Source organism: Scyliorhinus torazame, chromosome 1 (genome assembly GCF_047496885.1).
Source record: "Scyliorhinus torazame isolate Kashiwa2021f chromosome 1, sScyTor2.1, whole genome shotgun sequence".
NCBI classification, from domain to species: domain Eukaryota; kingdom Metazoa; phylum Chordata; class Chondrichthyes; order Carcharhiniformes; family Scyliorhinidae; genus Scyliorhinus; species Scyliorhinus torazame.
The window spans coordinates 369,204,747-369,221,846 of NC_092707.1; the positions used below are offsets into that span (position 1 = coordinate 369,204,747).

At 50.1% G+C, this 17,100-nt stretch overlaps 1 protein-coding gene across 1 annotated transcript in view; it reads right to left on the reverse strand.

Moving 5' to 3' along the window:
* Window positions 1-17,100, reverse strand: part of LOC140426516 (ALK tyrosine kinase receptor-like) — a 1,637,280-nt gene that overhangs the window by 545,685 nt on the left and 1,074,495 nt on the right. The gene's annotated exons all lie outside the window — the stretch shown is intronic.

Here is a 17,100-nt window from a genome sequence, read left to right on the forward strand (position 1 = left end):
GGCCTTGATGACGGTGATTGTGGTCATGTCTGGGCAGGGAATAGCGCAAGGGAACCGGGAGTACTCGTCAATCACGTTCTGGAAATACGTGTTGCGGTCGGTGGAGGGGAGGGGGCCTTTGAAATCCATGCTGAGGCGTTCAAAGGGACGGGAAGCCTTTATCAGGTGCGCCCTCTCTGGTCGGTAGAAGTGCGGTTTGCACTCTGCGCAGATTTGGCAGTCCCTGGTGACTGACCTGACCTCCTCGATGGAGTAAGGTAGGTTGCGGGTCTTGATAAAATGGAAAAAGCAAGTGACCCCCGGGTGGCAGAGGTCCTTGTGGAGGGATCGGAGGCGGTCCACTTGTGTAGTGGCACAAGTGCCGCGGGGACAGGGCATCAGGAGGCTCGTTTCGCTTCCATGGACGGTACAAGATCTCGTAGTTGAAGGTGAAGAGTTCTATCCTCCACCGCAAGATCTTGTCGTTCTTAATCTTGCCCCGCTGTGCATTATCGAACATGAAGGCAACCGATCATTGGTCCGTGAGGAGAGTGAATCTCCTGCTGGCCAGGTAATGCCTCCAATGTCTCACAGCTTCTACTATGGCTTGTGCCTCTTTTTCGACCGAGGAATGGCGAATTTCAGAAGCATGGAGAGTGCGGGAGAAGAAGGCCACGGGCCTGCCCGCTTGGTTGAGGGTGGCCGCCAGAGCTACGTCGGACGCATCGCTCTCGACCTGGAAGGGGAGGGACTCATCGATGGCGCGCATCGTGGCCTTTGCAATGTCTGCTTTGATGCGGCTGAAGGCCTGGCGGGCCTCCGTCGACAGGGGGAAGGTTGTGGACTGGATTAGGGGTCGGGCTTTGTCTGCGTAGTTGGGGACCCACTGTGCATAATAGCTGAAGAACCCGAGGCAGCGCTTCAGGGCCTTGGGGCAGTGAGGGAGGGCGAACTCCATAAGCGGGCGCATGCTTTCAGGGTCGGGGCCTATAACTCCACTTTGCACTACGTAGCCTAGAATGGCTAGACTGGCGGTGCTAAACATGCATTTATCCTTATTGTGTGTCAGATTAAGGATTTTCGCGGTCTGGAGAAATTTGCGGAGGTTGGTGTCGTGGTCCTGCTGGTCATGGCCGCAGATGGTGACGTTATCCAGATACGGGAACGTTGCGCGTAAGCCGTACCGGTCAACCATTCGGTCCATCTCTCGCTGGAAGACCGAGACCCCATTAGTGACACCAAAGGGAACTCTTAAAAATTGATAGAGCCGGCCATCTGCTTCGAAGGCAGTGTACTTGCGGTCACTATTACGGAGGGGTTGCTGGTGGTAGGCGGACTTGAGATCCACCGTGGAGAAGACCTTGTATTGTGCGATCCTGTTTACCAGGTCGGCTATACGGGGGAGAGGGTACGCGTCCAGCTGCGTAAACCTGTTGATGGTCTGGCTGTAGTCAATGACCATCCTATGTTTCTCCCCGGTCTTTACCGCCACTACTTGAGCTCTCCAGGGACTGTTACTCGCTTCGATGACCCCTTCCCCCAGCAGCCTTTGGACCTCTGACCTGATGGAGTTCAGGCCCTGGGCACTGTACTGCCTGCTCCTGGTGGCGACGGGTTTGCAATCCAGGGTGAAGTTCGCAAACAGGGAAGGCGGGTCGACCTTAAAGGTCGCGAGGCCACAGACAGTAAGGGGAGGTATAGGGCCGCTGAATTTAAGGTCAGGCTTTGCAAATGGCATTGGAAGTCCAACCCCAGGAGGGTAGCCGCGCAGAGGTGCGGCAGGACATACAGGCGGAAATTGTCGAATTTCCTGCCTTGGACAGTGAGTTTCGCTCGGCAGAACCCCTTTATCTCCACCAAGTGTGACCCGGCGGCCAGGGAGATCCTTTGATTTACAGGGTGGGTTACAAGTCAACAGCGCCTTACCGTGTTGGGGTGAACAAAGCTTTCCGTGCTCCCAGAATCAATCAGGCAAGTCATCTCATGGCCTTTGATGAAGACCGTTGTTGTAGCTGTTGCGAGTGTCCGGGGTCGACTTTGGTCCAGTGTCACCGAGGCCAGGCGAAGCAATTGCGAGTTCTGATCGGGCAGCGTGTAGTCGGCCGTGCTGGGGGCCTGGGGCCCCATCCAAAATGGTGTCACCCATGGGTCGCACATGGTGTATGGGGATGAACAAGATGGCGGCGGCGATGGACAAAATGGCGGCACCCAACCATCCAGCGTGGTGTCCGGGGGGCAAGATGGCCATGCCCGTGGGTCGCACGTGGCCCGAGGATAGGGGGATGGCAGTGAGCGCTGGCCGGTTGGGGCCTGAAGGGGGGGTTGCTGCGGCGGTCCATAGTCGCTGGAGTCCGCGGCCACGGCGCGGGCTTGGCAGACCCCTACAAAGTGGCCCTTCTTGCCGCACCCTTTCCAGGTGACGGTGCGGGCCGGACAGCGCGGGCGGGGATGATTCGCCTGCCCGCCGAAGAAACAGCGGGGCCCAGCGGCGTTAGCGGGCCGTCTCATAGCGCAGGCCGGCGGGGTCAGGGGGAAGGTCTGTGGGGCTGCCGCTGTGGGGTGCCATGCAGCCCAGGGGGCCACCGCGCGGTCGGGCGCATAGGACTACGCGTTTTTGTAGGCAATGTCCATGGACCCTGCCAGGGACCGTGCCTCTCTAAGTCCCAGAGTGTCCCTTTCTAGGAGTCTTCGGCGGATATCTGGGGAGCTCATACCTGCTACAAAAGCATCCCTGATTAAAAGTTCCGTGTGCTGGCTCCCCGAAACTTGCGGGCAGCCACAGTTTCGGCCCAGCACCAGTAGCGCCCGGTAGAAATCTTTCAACGATTCCCCAGGCTTTGCCGTCTAGTCGCAAACAGGTGACGAGCGTAGACCTGATTTACAGGGCGGATATAATGTCGTTCTAGCAGTTCGATCGTGGCATCATAGTTCTCCGCCTCCTTGATAAGGGGGTAGATCACAGGGCTGACCCTTGAGCGCAGGAGGTGCATTTTCTGTCCTTCTGTGGGGGTGCCTCCGGCCGTCTCGAGGTAGCCTTAAAGCACGCCAGCCAGTGTTTAAATATTGCAGCTGAGTTCTCCGCGTGGGGGCTGAGTTGAAGGCACACCGGTTTGATTCGGAGATCCATCCTTCCAGCTTAAGTCTAGCAGATTAAATTGATGCGCAATCAATTACACTCAAGATGAAGTGATTTAATAACTGAAGGCTTTATTCTACTAGAACTTGTTCCCCAGCAGCTTCGATACAGAAAGTGAAGGCTGCTGGGACGGCACTGTTTCTTATACTCCGCCTGTCAGGGCGGAGCTATGTACAACAGCCAATGGTAGACTCCTGTGTCTAACCAATGGCCATCAGCCTCTTAGGTACCGCAATACCTGGTACTACCACACCTTTGTGCCACTATCAGCACATTCTTCAGGCCTTAATTAACACTCTCTTTGTCTGGTGTCCATGATATTGTTGTCCATCTTTCCTTAACTCCAACCTATCCCTGACCTTCTATTCTGCTCCTCTTCTTCCACTCCCCATTTCCAAGTATATAATCCATCACATCTGTACCCCTCTTCAACTTGAAATGTTAACTGGGTTGCTCTCTCCACAGATGCTGACAGACCTGCTGAGTTTATCCAGAATTTGCTGTTTTTATTTCCGATTTCCAGCGTCTGCAGTATTTTGCTTTTATTTAAGACTTTCAGTAATGGTGAAGCAAAGTGTCGTATATTGAAGCATTAGTGATGAATCTTAGATACCAATAAAGCAATTTGAGACATTGATTGGTGAAGCAATGTTGAGCATTAATTGAAGATGAAGGATTAGTGAACACGATGAAGCATTAATGAGAGAGCTAGCTGCAAATATGAATGTATGGCACTAGTATTAGTCAAGTGTGTTGAAGAATTAGGAAAATACATGAAAACATTAATGAAACATGTTGATTTACATTTTGTAAGTGCTGCAAATTTAAGTATTAATAAGGTGTAACACAGATATATTTGAGGATTAATGAAGTTTGAAATAGTATTCATAAAGTTTTCCAAGTGATGTTGCACTATTGACAAACATGTTCAAATATTATGGTGCTACGGTGAAGTTAATATAGAAGTAAAAATAATGATATAGTTGAAAAACTGGTGAGTTCCATTGATAAAACATAAAAACTTAAGAAATAGGAGCATGAGTAGGTCATTCAGCCATTCGAGCTAACTCTGCCATTCATTGAGATCTTGGCTGATCTTCTACCTCACCACCATTTTCCTCCACTATCTCCATATCTCTTGATGTTTTCGGTATGTAGAATCTATCGGTCTCAGTCCTGAATGGGCTCAATGACTGAGTTTCCACACCCTTCTGGGGCAGAGAATTCCAAAGATTCGCCACCCTCTGAGTGAAGAAATTCCTCCTCATCTCAGTTGCTTAATGGTCTGCTCCACGAGACTACCCTTGTTCTAGACACCCCAGCCATGGCAAACATCCTTCCTCCATCTACCCTGTCAGGCACTGTAGGACTTTTGTATGCCTGAATGAGATCACCTCTCATTCTTCTAAGCTCCAGAGAGGAAAGGCCTAGTTTCTTCAATCTTTCCTCACAGGACAATCCCTCCATTGCAGGAATTAATTTAGTGAACCTTTGTTGAAGTCCCTCTCTGGCAACTATATCTTTCCTTGGGTAAGGAGACCAAAACTGCATCCAAAGCTCCAGGTGATGTCTCACCAAGGCTCTGTATAATTGCAGGAAGACATATTTATTCCTCGACTCAAATCCTCTTGTAATGAAGGTCTACATACCACTTGCCTTATTAATTGCTGTACCTGTATATTAGCTTTCACTGACTCATAAATAGGGACACCCAAGTCCCTTTGAAATTAAACACTTCCCAGACTCTCACCATTTCAGAAAAATCTGTATTTCTGTTTTTCCAACCAAAGTGGATAACCTCACATTTCTCCGCATTGTATTTCATCTGCCAAATGTTTGCCCACTTAGTCTCTCCAAATTGCGGAGAAACACGTCCCATTTCCACCTAGTCCTGTGCCATCTGCAAACTTGGAAACATTACTTTTAATTCCCACATCCAAATCATTGTGTGAATAGTTGGGTTTCAAACACAGATCCTTGTGGGACCACACTCGTCACAGCCCGTGACCCATTTACTCCTACTCTCTGTTTTCTGTCCAGTAATCCACAGACCCAGGGTAATTCTCTGTGAACCAGGGTTCGAATCCCGCCATGGCAAATGGTGGAATTTAAACTCAATAAAAACACCGGGAATTAAAAATTTAACGATGACCAAGAAACCATTGTCGAATGTCGTTAAAAAGCGAACTGGTGACTTCCGGGTGCGGCGATGACCAGCTAAGTCGCACGTTTCGGCAGCTCCCGGTGGAATGGACTTTTGGGCTCTTAATAGGAGCCCCAACGGCAATTTTAACGGCTAAAAACACTGTGCGGTAAACCAGAAGGGAATTCCCCCTGGACACAGATGGAAAAAGGAGAGGAAAGTGGCCGGATTGCGGAGGATCCTCTAGAGCAGCGGCAAGGAAAGCAAGCACAAAGCAAGATGGCGTCGGAAGGTGGCCGTCTAGTATGGGGCCCTGACCAACAAGAGTTCCTGCGGCGCTGTGTGGAAGAACTTAAAAAGGAGATGAAGAAGGAGCTGCTGGCCCCAATATTACAGGCGATTGAAGGGCTAAAGGAGGAACAAAAGACCCAGGAGCAGGAGCTTCGGGTCGTGAAGGCAAAGGCCGCTGATAATGAAGACGAAATACAGGGCCTGGTGGTGAAGACAGAGATGCACGAGGCACAACACAAAAGGTGTGTGGAAAGGCTGGAGGTGTTGGAGAATAATGCGAGGAGGAAGAATTTAAGGATTCTTGGTCTTCCCGAAGGTGCGGAGGGGGCGGACGTCGGGGCATATGTGAGCACGATGCTTCACTCGTTAATGGGATCGGAGGCCCCGACGGGCCCATTGGAGGGGGAGGGAGCTTATCGAGTTATGACGCGAAGACCGAGGGCTGGAGAAATACAGTAGGTGGGAGAACGCGGTGATCCGCATATATCAAGATTGGAGTGCGGTGGTGGCGAGAAGGAGGGCGAGTTTCAATCGGGCCAAGGCGGTGCTTCACAAAAGGAAGGTCAAATTTGGAATGCTGCAACCGGCAAGACTGTGGGTCACACACCAAGGGAAGCACCACTACTTTGAGACAGCAGAAGAGGCGTGGGCATTTATTGTGGAGGAGCAGCTGGAATAGGCGGGCCAGAAAAAGAACGTTTGGGACAAAGTGGTGGTCTGATTACGTGGGGTGAAGGGGGGGAAAAAGGGATGATCTCTCAAGTTGTTAATCTTGCGACCCTGTAACTTTTCTCTCTTCCCCATGTCGTGGGAGAGGGGGGGGGGGGGGGGGGGGGGAAGGATGAGGAATTGTGGGCGCCGGCCATTAGGGGTGGGGCCAAGTGAGAAACGCGGGCTTTGTTACTGCGCTATGGTAATCATGGCGGGAACAGGGAAGCAGGAAGGAGGGGCCTCGCACAGTGGGGGCCGAGGTCACGGGGGGAAGCCGAGGTCAGCCAGAGTTTGCTGACTTCTGGGAGCAACATGGGGGGTGCAATTACGCTAGAAGAGGATCTAGCGGGGTGGGGGGGGGATTAACTGGGTTGCTGCTGCTGGGGAGAAGGGGGAGCTGGTACGGGGTGGGGTGGTCGAGGCGGGAGGGCGCCGTCGGGGGGAGATACGGCTACGTGGGAACCGGGTGAGGAGCTGGATTAAAAAAGGGGATGGCTAGTCGACAAGGGGGGGGGGTGGGTTAAAGAGCCCCCCAACCCGGCTGATCACGTGGAACGTGAGAGGGCTGAACGGGCCGATAAAGAGTGCACGGGTACTCGCACACCTAAAGAAATTAAAGGCAGATGTGGTTATGTTGCAGGAGACGCATTTGAAACTGATAGACCAGGTCAGACTACGCAAAGGATGGGTGGGGCAGGTGTTTCATTCGGGGTTAGACGCAAAGAACAGGGGGGTGGCTATATTAGTGGGGAAACGGGTACTGTTTGAGGCAAAGACCATAGTGGCGGATAGCGGGGGTAGATACGTGATGGTGAGTGGCAGATTGCAAGGGGAGGCGGTGGTTCTAGTGAACGTATATGCCCCGAACTGGGATGATGCCAATTTTATGAGGCGAATGTTGGGACGTATCCCGGACCTAGAGGCGGGAAAGTTGGTAATGGGGGGAGACTTTAATACGGTGCTGGACCCAGGGCTGGACAGATCGAGGTCCAGGACCGGGAGGAGGCCGGCTGCAGCTAGGGTGCTCAAGGACTTTATGGAGCAGATGGGAGGAGTAGATGGAGATTTAGCAGGCCTAGGAGTAAGGAGTTCTCGTTTTTCTCCTCTGTCCATAAAGTATATTCACGGATAGACTTTTTTATATTGGGAAGGGTGCTGATCCCGAAGGTGACAGGGACGGAGTACACGGCAATAGCTATCTCGGACCACGCTCCACATTGGGTGGACCTGGAGATAGGGGAGGAAAAAGAACAGCACCCGTCCTGGAGAATGGACATGGGACTATTGGCAGATGAGGGGGTATGTTTAAGGGTGTGGGGGTGTATTGAAAGGTACTTGGAGCTTAATGACAATGGGGAGGTTCAGGTGGGAGTGGTCTGGGAGGCGTTGAAGGCAGTGGTTAGAGGGGAGCTGATATCTATCAGGGCACATAAAGGAAAGCAGGAGGGTAGGGAAAGGGAGCGGTTGCTGAAAGAACTTTTGAGGGTGGACAGACAATATGCGGAGGCACCGGAGGAGGGACTGTACAGGGAAAGGCAAAGGCTACATGTAGAATTTGACTTGTTGACTACGGGTAATGCAGAGGCACAATGGAGGAAGGCACAAGGTGTACAGTATGAATATGGGGAGCAGGCGAGCCGGTTGCTGGCCCACCAACTGAGGAAGAGGGGAGCAGCGAGGGAGATAGGGGGGGTGAGAGACGAGGAGGGAGAGATGGAGCGGGGAGCGGAGAGAGTGAATGGGGTGTTCAAGGTATCCTACAAAAGATTATATAAAGCTCAGCCCCCGGAAGGGAAGGAGAGAATGATGTGCTTTCTGGATCAGCTGGAATTCCCTAAGGTGGAGGAGCAGGAGAGGGCGGGACTGGGAGCACAGATTGAGATGGAGGAGGTAGTGAAAGGGATTGGGAGCATGCAGGCGGGGAAGGCCCCGGGACCAGACGGATTCCCGGTGGGATTTTATAGGAAGTATATGGACTTGCTGGCCCCGCTTCTGACGAGAACCTTTAATGAGGCTAGGGAAAGGGGGCAGTTGCCCCCGACTATGTCAGAGGCAAAGATATCGCTCCTCCTAAAGAAGGAAAAAGACGCGCTGCAATGCGGGTCCTATAGGCCCATTTCTCTTTTAAATGTGGATGCTAAGATTCTGGCCAAGGTAATGGCGACGAGGATAGAGGACTGTGTCCCGGGGGTGGTACATGAGGACCAAACTGGGTTTGTGAAGGGGAGACAGCTGAACACGAACATACGGAGGTTGCTAGGGGTAATGATGATGCCCCCGCCAGAGGGGGAAGCGGAGATAGTGGTGGCGATGGATGCCGAGAAAGCATTTGATAGAGTAGAGTGGGATTATTTGTGGGAGGTGCTGAGGAGATTTGGCTTCGGAGATGGATATATCGGATGGGTACAGCTGCTGTATAGGGCACCGATGGCGAGTGTGGTTACGAATGGACGGGGGTCTGATTACTTCCGGCTTTACAGAGGGACGAGGCAGGGATGTCCCCTGTCTCCGTTATTGTTTGCACTGGCGATTGAGCCCCTGGCCATGGCACTGAGGGGTTCCAGGAAGTGGAGGGGAGTGTTTAGGGGAGGAGAAGAACACCGGGTATCTCTGTATGCGGATGATTTGTTGTTGTATGTGGCGGACCCGCTGGAGGGGATGCCAGAGATAATGCGGATACTTGGGGAGTTTGGGGATTTTTCGGGGTATAAATTGAACATGGGGAAAAGTGAGTTGTTTGTGGTGCATCCGGGGGAGCAGAGCAGGGATATAGAGGATTTACCGCTGAGGAAGGTAACAAGAGACTTCCGATACTTGGGGATTCAGATAGCCAAGAATTGGGGAACCTTGCACCGGCTTAATTTAACACGATTGGTGGAACAGATGGAGGAGGACTTCAAGAGATGGGACATGGTGTCCCTGTCACTGGCGGGTAGGGTGCAGGTGGTTAAAATGGTGGTTCTCCCGAGATTCCTCTTTGTGTTTCAGTGCCTCCAGGTGATGGTCACGAAGGCTTTTTTTAAGAGAATTGAGAAAAGCATTATGAGTTTTGTGTGGGCCGGGAAGACCCCGAGAGTGAGGAGGGGGTTCTTGCAGCGTAGTAGGGATAGGGGGGGGTTGGCACTACCGAGCTTAAATGATTATTACTGGGTCGCCAATATTTCAATGGTGTGTAAGTGGATGGGAGAAGGGGAGGGAGCGGCGTGGAAGAAATTGGAGAGGGCGTCCTGCAAGGGGACCAGCTTACAAGCAATGGTGACGGCACCGTTGCCGTTCTCACCGAAGAAATACACTACAAGCCCGGTGGTGGCGGCAACATTAAAAATTTGGGGGCAGTGGATACGGCATGGGGGAAGGGCGGGAGCCTCGGTGCGGTCCCCGATAAGAAATAACCATAGGTTTGTTCCGGGGAGAATGGATGGGGGATTTGGAGCATGGCAAAGAGCTGGGGTAGTACAATTGAGAGATCTGTTTGTAGATGGGACGTTTGAGAGTCTGGGAGCGCTGACGGAAATATATGGGTTGCCCCAAGGGAATGCATTTCGGTATATGCAACTGGGGGCTTTTGCGAGGCAACAGGTGAGGGAATTCCCGCAGCTCCCGACGCAGGAGGTGCAGGATAGAGTGATCTCAGAGACATGGGTGGGGGATGGTAGGGTGTCGGACATATACAGGGAAATGAGGGACGAGGGGGAGATCATGGTAGATGAGCTGAAAGGGAAATGGGAAGAAGAGCTGGGGGAGGAGATTGAGGAGGGGCTGTGGGCTGATGCCCTACGTAGGGTAAACTCGTCGTCCTCGTGTGCCAGGCTAAGCCTGATACAATTCAAGGTTCTACACAGGGCGCATATGACTGGAGCACGGCTCAGTAAATTTTTCGAGGTAGAGGATAGGTGTGGGAGATGCTCGAGAAGCCCAGCGAATCACACCCACATGTTCTGGTCATGTCCGGCATTACAGGGGTTCTGGGTGGGGGTGGTGAAGGTGCTTTCGAAGGTGGTGGGGGTCCGGGTCGAGCCAAGCTGGGGGTTGGCTATATTCGGAGTTGCAGAAGAGCCGGGAGTGCAGGAGGCGAGAGAGGCTGATGTTTTCGCCTTTGCGTCCCTAGTAGCCCGGCGCAGGATATTGCTTATGTGGAAGGAAGCCAAACCCCCAGGCGTGGAGACCTGGATAAACGACATGGCAGGGTTTATAAAGTTAGAACGGATCAAGTTCGTATTAAGGGGTTCGGCTCAAGGGTTCACCAGGCGGTGGCAACCGTTCGTCAACTACCTCACAGAACGATAGAGGGAATGAAAAGAAAGAAAGACAACAGCAGCAACCCAGGGGGGAGGGTGGGGGGGGGGGGGGGGGAGGGGGGGATCCGGGTGGGCTCTTAGGGATGTCATTGTATATGTGTAGACATTTGTTATAGGTAATGTATATTGGACTGTTGGATTGTATCTTTGGAGAGTAACTATTTTTGACAAGGCAGTTACCATTTAGTTTTGTTTTTGTTTCTGTTTATATATTATTTATTTCCTTGTTTAAAACTGGCCACTGTTATTTATATTGCTTTATTGTTGTGTAAAAGAAACACTACGTACTGTTATGTTTGGCCAAAAAATCTTGAATAAAATATATATATTTTTTTAAAGCGAACTGGTTCATTAATGTCCTTCATGGAAGGAAATCTGTCCCTCCTTACCTGTTCTGGTCTACATGTGACTCCAGATCCACAGCAATGTGATTGACTCCTAAATGCCCTCTGAAATGGCCTAGCAAGCCAACCAGTTGTACTCAACCATTACAAAGAAAACACAAAGGGATGAAACTGGAAGGACCACCCAGCATCGACCTCGGCACTGGAAATTACAATGGCACACCCAGCCCTGCAAAGTCTCGGGGCTTGTGCCAAACTTGGGATCGCTGTTCCACAGATCCTTCGAGCAACAGCCTGACGTAGTCACACTCACAGAATCGTACCTCACAGATAATGTCTCATACACCACCCATCACTGTCCCGGGATGTCTCACTGGCAGGACAGACCCTGAAGAGGTGGGAGCAGAGTGATGTACAGTTGGGAGGGGGTTTCCCTGGGAGTGCTTAACATTGACCTTGGAACCCATGAAGTCTCATGGCACCAGGTCAAACATGGGCAAGGAAACCTCCTGCTAATTACAACATATCGTTTCCCCCTCAGCTGATGAATCAGTACTCCTCCATATTGAACACCACTTGGAGGAAGCACTGAGGGTGGCAAGGGTGCAGAATATACTCTGGGTGGGGGACTTCAATGTCCATCACTAAGAGTGACTTGATAGTACCACCACAGATGGAGCTGGCTGGGTCCTGAAGGATATTGCTGCTAGACTGTGGCAGATGGGACTGTGGCAGGTGGTGAGGGAATCAACATGAGGTAAAAACATACTAGACCTCATCCTCACTAACCTGCCTGCCGCAGATTCATCTGTCCATGACAGTATCGGTAGGAATGACCACCGCCCAGTCTTTGTGGAGACCAAGTCCCCATATTCACATTGAGGATAGCTGCCATTATGTTGTGTGTCACTACCACTGTGCTAAATGGGATAGACTTCGAACAGATTGAGCAACTCAAGACTGGGCATCCATGAGGTGCTGTGGGTTATCAGCAGCAGCAGAATTGTACTCAACCACAATCTGTAACCTCGTGGCCTGGCATATTAGGGCATCACGGTGGCACAGTGATTAGCACTGCTGCTTCACAGCTCCAGGGACCCGGCTTCAATTCCTGCCTCGGGTGACAGCGTGGAGCTTGCACTTTCTCACCACGTCTGTGTGGGTTTTCTCCGGGTGTTCCGGTATCCTTCCACAAGTCCCAGAAAATGTGCTTGTTAGGTGAATTGGATATTCTGAATTCTCCCTCTGTGTACCCAAACAGGCGCCGGAATGTGGTGACTTGGGGATTTTCACAGTAACTTAATTTGTAGTGTTAATGTAAGCCTACTTGTGAGATGAATAAAGATTATTGTTAATATTACTGCAAAGGCTATGGGCCCTGATAATATTCCTGCAATAGTCCTGGCGATTTGTGCTCCAGAACCTGATGCACCAAACACCTTCAGCTGCTTCAGCTCGAGTGGATTGCAGTGCCTGCCTCTTTAAGACAGCACAACAGAGGAGGGTCACCTGGTTTCGGGGACCAATGGAGTTTGAGAGCAGGTGATCACTCAGAGAATGGAATCCCTTCTCAGGCAGAATTCATTGGGGAACCCTGCAGTAAACATTTAAGGCTGGAGCAGTAGCTCCGTGCCGTCTCAGGGCAGCGAGGCCAGCAGCCTCTGTCCCATTGTTCCTTGTTATCAATAAACTCTGTTCAGCCAGGTCAGCACATTGGCAATGAGGATAAAATCTATGCCGAGGATACAGCTGACCTGTGAATATTTGGCTAAATTGAAGCATGAAGGAAGGAAAGGTTCACCTGAATGCTCGTTTGGGCGAATAGATAGTGCCAGACCCTGAGGGACAGATGCAGAGCAAACTTGAAATGGCTAGGACAGTCAGAGGTTTGGAGAATCATAGAATTTCCAGTGCAAAAGGAGATAATTCGGCCCATCGAATCTGCACCGGCTCTTGGAAAGAGCACTCTACTTAAGTCCGTGCCTCTACCCGATCCACGTAACACAGTAACACCACCTAGCCTTTTTTGGACACTAAGGGGCAATTTATCATGGCCAGTCCACCTAACCTGCACATATTTGGACTGTGGGAGGAAACCGGAGCAACCGGAGGAAACCCACGCAGACATGGGGAGAACGTGCAGACTCCGCACAGACAGTGCCCAAGTCGAACCTGGGACCCTGGAGCTGTGAAGCAACTGTGCTAACCACTATGCTACGTGCTGCCTTGTGTACAAATGTTGAAAAAAAAGCAGAAGAAGCAAGGGCTATTGTGATCCTGAGTTTAATAAGAAGGGAACTGAAGTTGAAAGAGTAAGGCAAAGAAAGGGTAGCACAGGGAGGATGTTTTTAAGTAATTGAAGAAACAAATGCTCCAATGAACTGGCAGCTTGGATAGCTAAGGTTTCAAATTTAAAAAGAAGACATTTGGATTAACGGTAAGTTTTGGTATAGTTAAACAATTCATCAGCTAAAGAGAAAGTGGCTGACACTGGGAAGCAGAGCTGTGGCTTTGAGTGTGTAGGAAAAAGGGAAACAACTTGGGACACTCTAGCTGTAGATACATTTTGTTGTAAAATATACCTGCAAAGGGAAACCAATTGTATCCGAGTAACTACAGCAGCTGTGAGCAAAAAAATGTTGACAGTCTTAAAGTTGTAATGCATTTAAAGTTAAACAACATTAATGCAACAACCACCAGGAGGAACAAAGGACAAGGGATAAGAAAACCAGAGAAGACCCCAGATAGAGGACAACTTTGAAAACAGGGTCCGTAAACAACAGACAACCTCAGAGAAGGTAGTGAAGCCCTCAAGGATGAGGCAATGGAAGATCTTGAGGAAGAGGCAACGCTGGTTTCAGAGGAGGTAATAAGTCCTCAAGGGAGAGGCACATCAGACTCAGGGTAGGCAGTAAAAGAAACTCCTGAGAGACGGGAGCAGTGATCGACCATGACCCCAAATTCAGGGGGGAGGAGGACCACAGAGAGAAATCAGAAAGTGGGCAACAGAAGACCCTAAAGGATGAAATGAAGAGCTGAAGGCTCAGGTGCATTCCGTCACTTTGTATCGTAATGAGAAGTTCCTTAGAAGTTTTGGCAATGAACTACAAGCAAACAGCACGGTAGGGCAAGTGAATAACACTGTGGCTTCACAGCGTCAGGGTCCCAGGTTCAATTCCCCGCTTGGTCACTGTCTGTGCGGAGTCTGCACGTTCTCCCCGTGTCTGCGTAGGTTTCCTCCGGGTGCTCCGGTTTCCTCCCACATTACATAGATGTGCAGGTTAGGTGGCTTGGCCATGATAAATTGCCCTTAGTGTCCAAAACGGTTAGGTGGGGTTACGGGGATAGGGTGGAAGTGAAGGGCTTAAGTGGGTTGGTGCAGCCTCGATGGGCCGAATGGCCTCCTTCTGCACTGTATGTTCTAGGTTTTATGTTCAAACGATAAAGCTGTAATCAGTCAAGAAGTAAGATGGACCAGAGAAGAAGAACAGCTAAGAGTGAAGAGAAGAGAGTTGGGTAAGCTTCGCCAAAAACTGCAGTGAGTAGGACATGAGTTAAAAGTTTGTGATCCTGGTCTAAACGAGAAGCAGCCTAGATACATCAAAGTCAATGTGCCAAAGGTGGGAGTGGCTAGGAAATCTATCAAGGCCATCTGGCTTGGGAAACCAATGGGGACCGAGAGCGGGAGATCATCCCAGAGGGTGGAGTCCCCTCACAGGCAGAATACATGAGAGAGCCATTTAGAATAGATGTAAAGGCTGGTTAAGCAGCTCCATGCTTCTCCAGGGCAGCGTGGCCAGCAGCCTCTGAACCATTGTTCCTAGTTATCAATAAATTCTGCTTGTTCACACAAAGAGCCTCCTCCTCATTGCTGCCAGGTCACCACACCATCCTTCCATCATAACCTACCACATGGTAGGTTGTTGAAAAAGGTTAAATCTCCGCCTCATCGCTGCCAGGTCACCCTGGAATCCAGCGTGAGGTAGCCGATTGGATACAAAATTGGCTTGCCGACCAAAGCCAAAGGGTGATTGTAGAGGGTTGTTTTTCAAACTGGAAGCCTGTGACCAGCGGTGTGCCCCAAGGATCGGTGCTGGGTCCACTGTTATTTGTTATTTATATTAATGATTTGGATGAGAATGTAGGAGACATGGTTAGTAAGTTTGCAGATGAAACCAAGATTGGTGGCATAGTGGATAGTGAAGAAGGCTATATAAGATTGCAACAGGATCTTGACCAATTGGGCCAGTGGGTCGATGAATGGTAGATGGAGTTTAATTTGGATAAATGTGAGGTGATGCATTTGGGTAGATCAAATCAGGGCAGGACCTACTTAGTTAATGGTAGGGAGTTGGGGAGAGTTACAGAACAAAGAGATCTAGGGGTACAGGTTCATAGCTTCTTGAAGGTAGAGTCGCAGGCGGACAGGGTGGTGAAGAAGGCATTCAGCATGCTAGGTTTTATGAGTCAGAATATTGAATGCAGGAGTTAGGATGTCTTGTTGATGTTGTACAAGACATTGGTAAGACCACACATGGAATACTGTGTTCAGTTCTGGTCACCCTATTATAAACAGGCTATTGTTAAACTAGAAAGAGTGCAGAAGAGATTTACGAGGATGCTACCAGGACTTGATGGTTTGAGTTATAAGGAGAGGCTGGATAGGGTGGGACTTTTTCCCCTGGAGCGTAGAAAGCTCAGGGGTGATCTTATGGTGGTCTATAAAATAATGAGGAGCATCGATAAGGTAGATAGTCAACATATTTTCCCAAAGGTAGAGGAGTCTAGAACTAGAGGGCAGAGGTTTAAGGTGAGAGGGGAGAGATACAAAAGAGACCAGAGGGAAAATCTTTTCACACAGAGGGTGGTGAGTATCCGGAACGAGCTGCCAGAGGCAGTGGTAGAGGCGGGTACAATTTGTTCCTTTAAAAAACAGTTCGACAGTTACATCTATGACTCTATGACTCTAAGTGGGGATTTTCGCTGATTTTTGTACAATGTTCAGCACCATTTGTGGCACCTCAGATAATGAAGCAGTTCATGTCCAAATGCAGCAAGACATGAACAATATTCAGGCTTGGGCTGACATGTGGCAAGTAACATTCGCGCCACACAAGTGCCAGGCAATGACCATCTTCAACAAGAGAGGATCTAACCATTGCCCCTTGATGTTCAATGGCATTACCATCACTGAATCCCCCACATGTACTCGTTGGAATTTAGAAGGATGAGGGGGGATCTTATTGAAACATATAAGATTATGAAGGGAATAGATAGGATAGATGCGGGCAGGTTGTTTCCACTGGCGGGTGAAAGCAGAACTAGGGGGCATAGCCTCAAAATAAGGGGAAGTAGATTTAGGACTGAGTTTAGAAGGAACTTCTTCACCCAAAGGGTTGTGAATCTATGGAATTCCTTGCCCAGTGAAGCAGTAGAGGCTCCTTCATTAAATGTTTTTAAGATAATGATAGATAGGTTTTGAAGAATAAAGGGATTAAGGGTTATGGTGTTCAGGCCGGAAAGTGGAGCTGAGTCCACAAAAGATCAGCCATGATCTCATTGAATGGCGGAGCAGGCTCGAGGGGCCAGATGGCCTACTCCTGCTCCTAGTTCTTATGTTCTTATGTTCTTATCAACATCCTGTGAGTTAACATTGAACATAAACTAAACTGGACTAGCCATGTTAATACTGTGGCTATAAGAGCAGGTCAAAGGCTAGGAATTTTACGGTGAGTAACTCAGCACCTGACCCCCGAAAGCCTGTCCACCATCCACAAGGCACAAGTCAGGAGTGTAATGGAATACTCTCCACTTGTCTGGATGAGTGCAGCTCCAAGAGCATTCAAGAAGCTTGACATCATCAGGGCAACACAGTGGTGTAGTGGTTAGCACTGCTGCCTCATGACCCCGAGGTCCGAGGTTCGATCACGGCTCTGGGTCACTGTCCATGTGGAGTTTACACATTCTCCCCGTGTTTGCATGGGTTTCGCTCCCACAACTCAAAGATGTGCAGGGTTGGTGGATTGGCCACACTAAATTGCCCCTGAATTGGAAAAAATGAATTGGGTACTCTAAATTTATTTTAAAAAAGAAAAAAAAAAGAAGCTTGACATCATCTAGGGCAAAGCAGCCCGCTTGATTGCTCCCTCTTCCGCAAGTATTCAATCCCTCCACCACCGACGAACAGTAGCAGCCGTG